Below are 7,500 nucleotides of genomic sequence, written 5' to 3'. Positions count from 1 at the left end.
CTGCGTGGCGTGAGCGTGTCGGCTGCATGCCGTGAGCGTGTCGGCTTCGTGCCGTGAGCGTGTCGGCTGCGTGCCGTGAGCGTGTCGGCTGCGTGGCGTGAGCGTGTCGGCTGCGTGCCGTGAGCGTGTCGGCTGCGTGGCGTGAGCGTGTCGGCTGCGTGCCGTGAGCGTGTCGGCTGCGTGCGTGAGCGTGTCGGCTGCGCGGCGTGAGCGTGTCGGCTGCGCGGCGTGAGCGTGTCGGCTGCGCGGCGTGAGCGTGTCGGCTGCGTGGTGTGAGCGTGTCGGCTGCGCGGCGTGAGCGTCTCAGCTGCGTGCCGTGTCCGTTTATATTTCGGCTCCCATGTTAACAGGTTAGAGCGTGCACACTGCCTGCGTGACACTCACATCACAAAGAAAACGCGTGCGTGCTAGAAATACGACCGACGCCTATTTTTCACACCACACGCAAGCGTGTTGGAAGCATCTCCAGACAACATAGAATATGAAAAGATGTTTATATGTCGTTTAGACACGAATACATTTAATAAATGACATGTTGATGTTTGAAAGTCTCGAGGTTTTGACATAAATGTCATTTAAAAAAAATGTTTCTAGTATTGCACCTGTCAATCCAGAAGGAAATATTCTGGAGCCTATTTTTCCGTCAATCCTGCCGACGTTGTCTTTGCTGTAATCAGATCAGTATATATTTATGTTTATGTTTATGGGAAACATACATGTGTAGAGACAAGGCTAGCAGCAGCAGCAGCAGCAGCAGCAGCAGCAGCAGCAGCAGCAGCAGCAGATGTTGACCAGCTGACCCAGAGACTGAAGACAGGACACATTCAGAAACCGTATCTCACTCAGAACAGCATGGATGGTTGTTTTCTAAGTGTGTATGTGTGTGGAAGCACCAGAGACACAAAATAACTCCCCAAATCCCAGACAAAGTGATTTTTTCATAATATGGGCACTTTAAACACAAGACCCCTCAACTAACTAAAAGCCTGCTTGACGAGCAGAGTCTTCAGAGGGAGGAAAGACATCCCACAGCCTCTAGGAGCCACTGCTGGGGTTAATCGGTCCCCTCTAGTTTTAAATGAGTGCAGGAACCACTAATAGCCTCTGACCTAATGACCTCAGACTACAGGGGGGAGTGGAAGACCAGCACGCCCATGGGCCACAGATGGGAGCAGGTGCATTTGCTGTTTAAACGACGTGGGCGCTGGACGGGAAACTGACAACTGGGTCGGTCTTAAACTAGCAGAGACACTTGGGTCGGGCTTTACGCTGTGCAGGGTGCAGGATAGGAGCCCTTAGTGTTTGTGTCCAGCTGATGAATCTCAGTCCGTTACTCTTTGGTTTCTACCCACCCCTGAGGGAAATATCTGTCTCTTAAACGCTGCTAAATGCTCCACTGTGTCTCTAACTGAGTCTGTCTGCTGTTTGTTAGCGTGCAGTGGCGTTATCCGAGCTTTTCTTCTGAAGAAACAACGCTGCAGAAGTTGCAGCCTGCCGGATAGATAATCAGTGAGCTGAAACTCACTTAAAAGCTCCGTGTCTACCGGAGAATAACAACACATTGTCACTTAACACATTTGTTGTTATAAAAATGAACATTACATTAAGTATTCCTGAACAGGAAGCCGCAAAAATCAGCGAAGTGAAACTAAAACGGACCTTCAGTTTGATTACCAGGGAAGACGATAAGAAAAAGCTCTTTTGAAAGCATAACCACAGTGTTTTAGATATTTAAAATGTGTCTTTATGAAGGTCTCAGAGTGTGTTGTGGTGCAAATAAACTGGACTTAAATATTTCATATAGTCGTGCTGCAACTGACAGTTATGCAGATTATTTTCTCGATCCATCGCTCGCTCTATAAAATGTCAGAAAATAGTGCTCGTTATGATTTCTCACAGTCTGAGGTGGCGTATTTATATCTTGTTTTATTCCACAGTTTATGACTCAAAGATGTTCAGTTTGGGATCCTAAATGTAAAAAAACCAAAACATAATTTAGAATCTGGAAGTAGAGAAGTGTTTTGGCATTTTTGCCTCTGAAACGTGACTAAAACGATTATCTTTTATTCATTCGATGAATCGCTGAGTTGTCACATCACTGAGAGAAACTGTCTGCACACAACAGCACCGGCGCCATTGGCAAAAACGACAAAAACGTTGGAAATAAGAGACAGAAACCTCGAAGAAAGTGACAAAAATGTTGAAAAAAACGCCAAAAGACATAGAAAATGTTAGAAATGAGCGACTAAAGTGTGAAAAAAATGACAAAAACGTTATAAAAAGCAACACAGGTGGGAGTCCAACCTGCAGCCGCTGCATCAAGGAGTACACCTCTACATATGGGCGCCCGCTCTACCGACTGAGCTACCCCGGCGCCCATATGTCGAGGTTTAAACCTCGACATATGGGCGCCCGCTCTACCGACTGAGCTACCCCGGCGCCCATATGTCGAGGTTTAAACCCTCATATGGGCGCTCCCGACTGACACTGGCCCCATGTCGAGGCTCCCGCTCTACCGACTGAGCTACCCCGGCGCCCATATGTCGAGGTTTAAACCTCGACGCAGCGGCCGCCGTTCGATTCCCACCTGCGGCCCTGTGCTGCACGTCATACCCCCCTCTCTCTCCCCTTTCATGTCTTCAGCTGTCCCGTCAATAAAGGCCTAAAATACCCCAAAAATAATCTTAACAAAAAACATTAAAGACTACAGCTGCAAAGATTGTCAACTATTAAATGAATCTCCAACTATTCTGATTGATTGATGATCAAACAGGTAAATCCTTTCATCCTTTCTTCCTTCTCTGTATTTCTTCCCTTCCTCCTTCCCTACTTCCTTCCTTCCATCTTCTCTCTGTCCTTGCCTCATTTCTTTCGCCCTACTATCCTCTCCTCCTCTTCCTCCTTCCCTACGTACTTCCTTTCTTCGTCCCCCTTTACATTCTTACTTCCCTACTGCCTTCTTTCTCCCGTCTTCTTTCCTTCCTTCCCTTTTCTTCCCATCCTTGCCTCCTTCCTTTCATCCTCCTTTCCTTACCTCCTCTTCTTTCCTTCCCTTCCTCCCTACATCCTTTCTTCCATCTTCTCTCCTTCCTTGCCTCATTTCTTTCACCCTACTATCCTTTCCTCCTCTTCCTCCTTCCCTACTTCCTTCCTTCCTTCCATCTTCTCTCTGTCCTTGCCTCATTTCTTTCACCCTACTATCCTCTCCTCCTCTTCCTCCTTCCCTACGTACTTCCTTTCTTCATCCCTCTTTACATTCTTACTTATCTTACTCTCCTGTCCTCGCCTCCTTCCTTTCACCTACACTCTCCTTTCTTCTTCCTCCTTCCCTACTTCCTTCCTTCCATCCTTCCTTCCTTCCTTGCATCTCTTTGCCTTCCCTTCCTCCTTTCCTACGTACTTCCTCTACTCCCTCCCTCCTTCCTACATACTGCTTTCGTCTTTCCTTCCTCCCTCTTTCCTACGTGCTTTCTTCTTTTCTCCCTCCCTCTTTCCTACGTCCTTCCCTTTCTTTCCCTCCCTCCTTTCCTTACTAATTCTTCCTTTACTTTCCTTCCATTATTCCTTCCTTCCCTTTGCTTCCCAACCTTGCCTCCTTTCCTTCCTTTCTTCTTTCCTTCCCTCCTTACATACTAGCTTTAAATCTTACATAAAGCGTAGAGCTGCAAAGATGAAGCGATGAGTCGTCAGCTATTAAACTCTATCTCTATACTTTGTATTCCGGTACAGGATGTTTTTCCTGCTGCAAAAAATAGCAACATGTATAAAAACAGATGTTTTTTTCCCTCGCAGGAACTCATCGCAAATATGTGGAAGTGAGAGTGTTGACGTGTGAATCCTCCCCGGTGTTATTTCTTACTTTAACACTCTTGTGTTTTCTGACACTCGGCTGCCTTGTTTTTTTCCCAGCTTTAAAAAACGCACTCGAACCTGACCTACACACACACCTGAGCCGCCCTGTTCCTCTTCCTCTTCCTGAGTCTCTCTGCAGACTTTCCCGGCCAAAAAGCGCTGCGAGTCGGAAGACTTAGCTTCCAACAAACCGGCCTACAAATGAGGCATTAAGCATCGGTAATGGAGGTGCGGAAAGGTCACGGCTGTATTAATCTGCTGTCTGGGGAATCCAGCGCTGAGCAGCAGCGGTGGAAAACGCAGAGGCCGAGAGAGGAGAGAAGCTTCCCAAAAACCAACCCTGAAAGCATGAATAAATGTTTATCCATGCCCGGGTGATCATATTGATCACAAAGTGTTTTAGCAAACCAAAACGAGTGGGGGGAAATGAGATTGATGTGAAAATATTTGTTTCTTGAGCATTACCCCCCCCTTCGGACTCTGCGAGGTCGCTTCCTGCAGGAACGTCGATCTCATCTTATCTCCGCATCAGCCAGGGTTGGTTTTTATTTTCCACTCTAACACACAAATCAGCTGCTGACACAAGCTCGGTGAAAGCACTGTGCATTCTGGTCTTACAGGGAGGTGTGTTCAGGTGCATTCTGGGCGTGCTGGTCTTACAGGGAGGTGTGTTCAGGTGCATTCTGGGCGTGCTGGTCTTACAGGGAGGTGTGTTCAGGTGCATTCTGGGCGTGCTGGTCTTACAGGGAGGTGTGTTCAGGTGCATCATGGGTGTATTGCTATCTTGAGGCAGTGGGAAGTGATGGCACCATTGACCAACAAAAACCTGGTCTAAAGTCAATAACGCAGCATTTCATTGTTATTTTAACAGAGCATTAGTAAAATGCTCCTAGGCTCGTGCACAGCACGTGCACACTATGCTTGTTACACACACAGGGACGCACAGCAGCACACACACATGCAGAAGATTACAAATACAAATATTACGGTGCAGATCCTCCATCATAACAGCAATGCTCCAAGGTCCAAACGCGCCTGGCTTTTAAAGGGAATGGGAGATGATCTCTGATTGGTTGATTGCATGTTACGCCCAAAACACACCTCTGATTAATGAAGACACTAAGGTCAACCCTTTAGAACCAGGCGCCCGGCACACGGAAACTTTTTACTCCACCGTTAAACTAGCAAAAGTGGATTTGGACGCCCTAAACACACCTGCACCAGGCGCTTCACGCCGTGACCTCAGATTGTTAAAATAGGACCCTTAAAGGATGACTATCTTTTCTTCTTTTTAAAATTTACGTTCAAACACGAAGCAGAAAGACTTTTATCATTTTGTCTCTCGAAGGTTGGACTTCTGTTGTGTGTTTTCTGTTTCTTCACATGATTTCAGATAGTTTGAAGGGGTTCCAAAGAGTCTTTAAAGACTAAACAAGGACGTGCGGTCGTCTGCGTTGACGTTGTTGTTGTCATGGAAGTTGGAAGTTTTAAAGAGATGCAGTCAGACGGGAAGCGTCACTCTTCACCGATCATTGTGGCTCGCAAATTACAGATTTTCATTTGGGTTCTTGCATATGTTTGTCGTTTGTTTGAGTCAAATACTGTAGTACCGTTCATACAACAGGCTCGCTTGCTGTCGCATGAAATGATCAGGATAATAACGTGATATTTTGGAGCTTGACCGCGCCGAGTTGTGACATACGATCGTTTGTAGAACACAAGAGGCAACACGGTGCAGGCGCGTTGTTTCAGGTGAGACGAAGAAATATGACCCAGGTTTATCAGACACCAAAGCACTGCAGAGACGTTTGTACCTAGGTAAGGACTACTAGCCAGTCAGAAGCAGAGTATGAGGGCGTGCCCTGACAGTACCTAGGTAAGGACTACTAGCCAGTCAGAAGCAGAGTATGAGGGCGTGTCCTGACAGTACCTAGGTAAGGACTACTAGCCAGTCAGAAGCAGAGTATGAGGGCGTGCCCTGACAGTAGCTAGGTAAGGACTACTAGCCAGTCAGAAGCAGAGTATGAGGGCGTGTCCCTGACAGTACCTAGGTAAGGACTACTAGCCAGTCAGAAGCAGAGTATGAGGGCGTGCCCTGACAGTACCTAGGTAAGGACTACTAGCCAGTCAGAAGCAGAGTATGAGGGCGTGTCCTGACAGTACCTAGGTAAGGACTACTAGCCAGTCAGGAGCAGAGTATGAGGGCGTGTCCTGACAGTACCTAGGTAAGGACTACTAGCCAGTCAGGAGCAGAGTATGAGGGCGTGCCCTGACAGTAGCTAGGTAAGGACTACTAGCCAGTCAGAAGCAGAGTATGAGGGCGTGCCCTGACAGTAGCTAGGTAAGGACTACTAGCCAGTCAGAAGCAGAGTATGAGGGCGTGTCCTGACAGTACCTAGGTAAGGACTACTAGCCAGTCAGGAGCAGAGTATGAGGGCGTGCCCTGACAGTACCTAGGTAAGGACTACTAGCCAGTCAGAAGCAGAGTATGAGGGCGTGTCCTGACAGTACCTAGGTAAGGACTACTAGCCAGTCAGAAGCAGAGTAGCCAGACCTTCCTCCACAGCTCTGCTGAGGAGGGTCTGTCTACTCCACACAGCATTCCTGGATGGGAGGAAATCCTGCTCTGGTTTATTAGCATTTCTTTAACCTTTGTGTCGACCATGCCTTGTTTTTCTGGGTCAAAATTTCAACATTTTGTTGTTTTATTTCCACACTTTTCTCAACGTTTTTGTCGATTTTATTCACTATTATTTTATTATTATTTATTCAAAAACATTTTTTAGAAATGCTACCCTGTCCCCCTAATTTTGAATGCTGCCGACTTAAATGATAGCGCTATTATTATAATAATTATAGCGCGTATTTATCAGTAACTCATGATAACCACCTCCCCCCTGCAGCTACAGAGCACGGAGCAGTGCAGACTGACCCCCGCAGCACGCCGCCTTAAACAACACAGCACACTTCCCGAGTCCTTTCCGTGAGTCTGCATCGATGCAGACTTCACCAAAGGGAAGTACCCACAGTTCAAAGCGTTGTGACGACATTTGCAATCAAGCAGCTGTCTCCTGGGCCTCGGCCGTGTGGGAAGAAACATTCCCAAACCGGAAAGTGTCAGCAACATTTTTGTTATTAAACGTCGGCAACGTAACACGTGATCTCGTGCAGTCCATCCATCCATCTTCATCCGCTTATCCGGGGTCGGGTCGCGGGGGTAGCAGCTCCAGCAGGGGACCCCAAACTTCACTTTCCCGGGCCACATTAACCAGCTCCAACTGGGGGATGCCCGAGGCGTTCCCAGGCCAGGTTAGAGATATAATCCCTCCACCTAGTCCTGGGTCTCCCCCGAGGCCTCCTCCCAGCTGGACGTCCCTCCACCTAGTCCTGGGTCTCCCCCGAGGCCTCCTCCCAGCTGGACGTCCCTCCACCTAGTCCTGGGTCTCCCCCGAGGCCTCCTCCCAGCTGGACGTCCCTCCACCTAGTCCTGGGTCTCCCCCGAGGCCTCCTCCCAGCTGGACGTCCCTCCACCTAGTCCTGGGTCTCCCCCGAGGCCTCCTCCCAGCTGGACGTCCCTCCACCTAGTCCCGGGTCTTCCCCGAGGCCTCCTCCCAGCTGGACGTGCCTGGAACACCTCCCTAGGGAGGC

The 7,500-nt window shown here is 48.4% G+C and overlaps 1 protein-coding gene across 3 annotated transcripts in view; it reads left to right on the top strand.

The window, feature by feature from the left end:
- LOC144524030 (transcription factor COE3) overlaps positions 1-7,500 on the top strand; it is a 200,821-nt gene that overhangs the window by 26,262 nt on the left and 167,059 nt on the right. The window lies entirely within an intron of this gene.

The sequence above is a fragment of the Sander vitreus genome, chromosome 10 (genome assembly GCF_031162955.1).
Source record: "Sander vitreus isolate 19-12246 chromosome 10, sanVit1, whole genome shotgun sequence".
Classification (NCBI taxonomy): Eukaryota; Metazoa; Chordata; class Actinopteri; order Perciformes; family Percidae; genus Sander; species Sander vitreus.
Note: the sequence above shows the minus strand (reverse complement) of the source record. Positions and strands in the feature narration are given on the sequence as shown.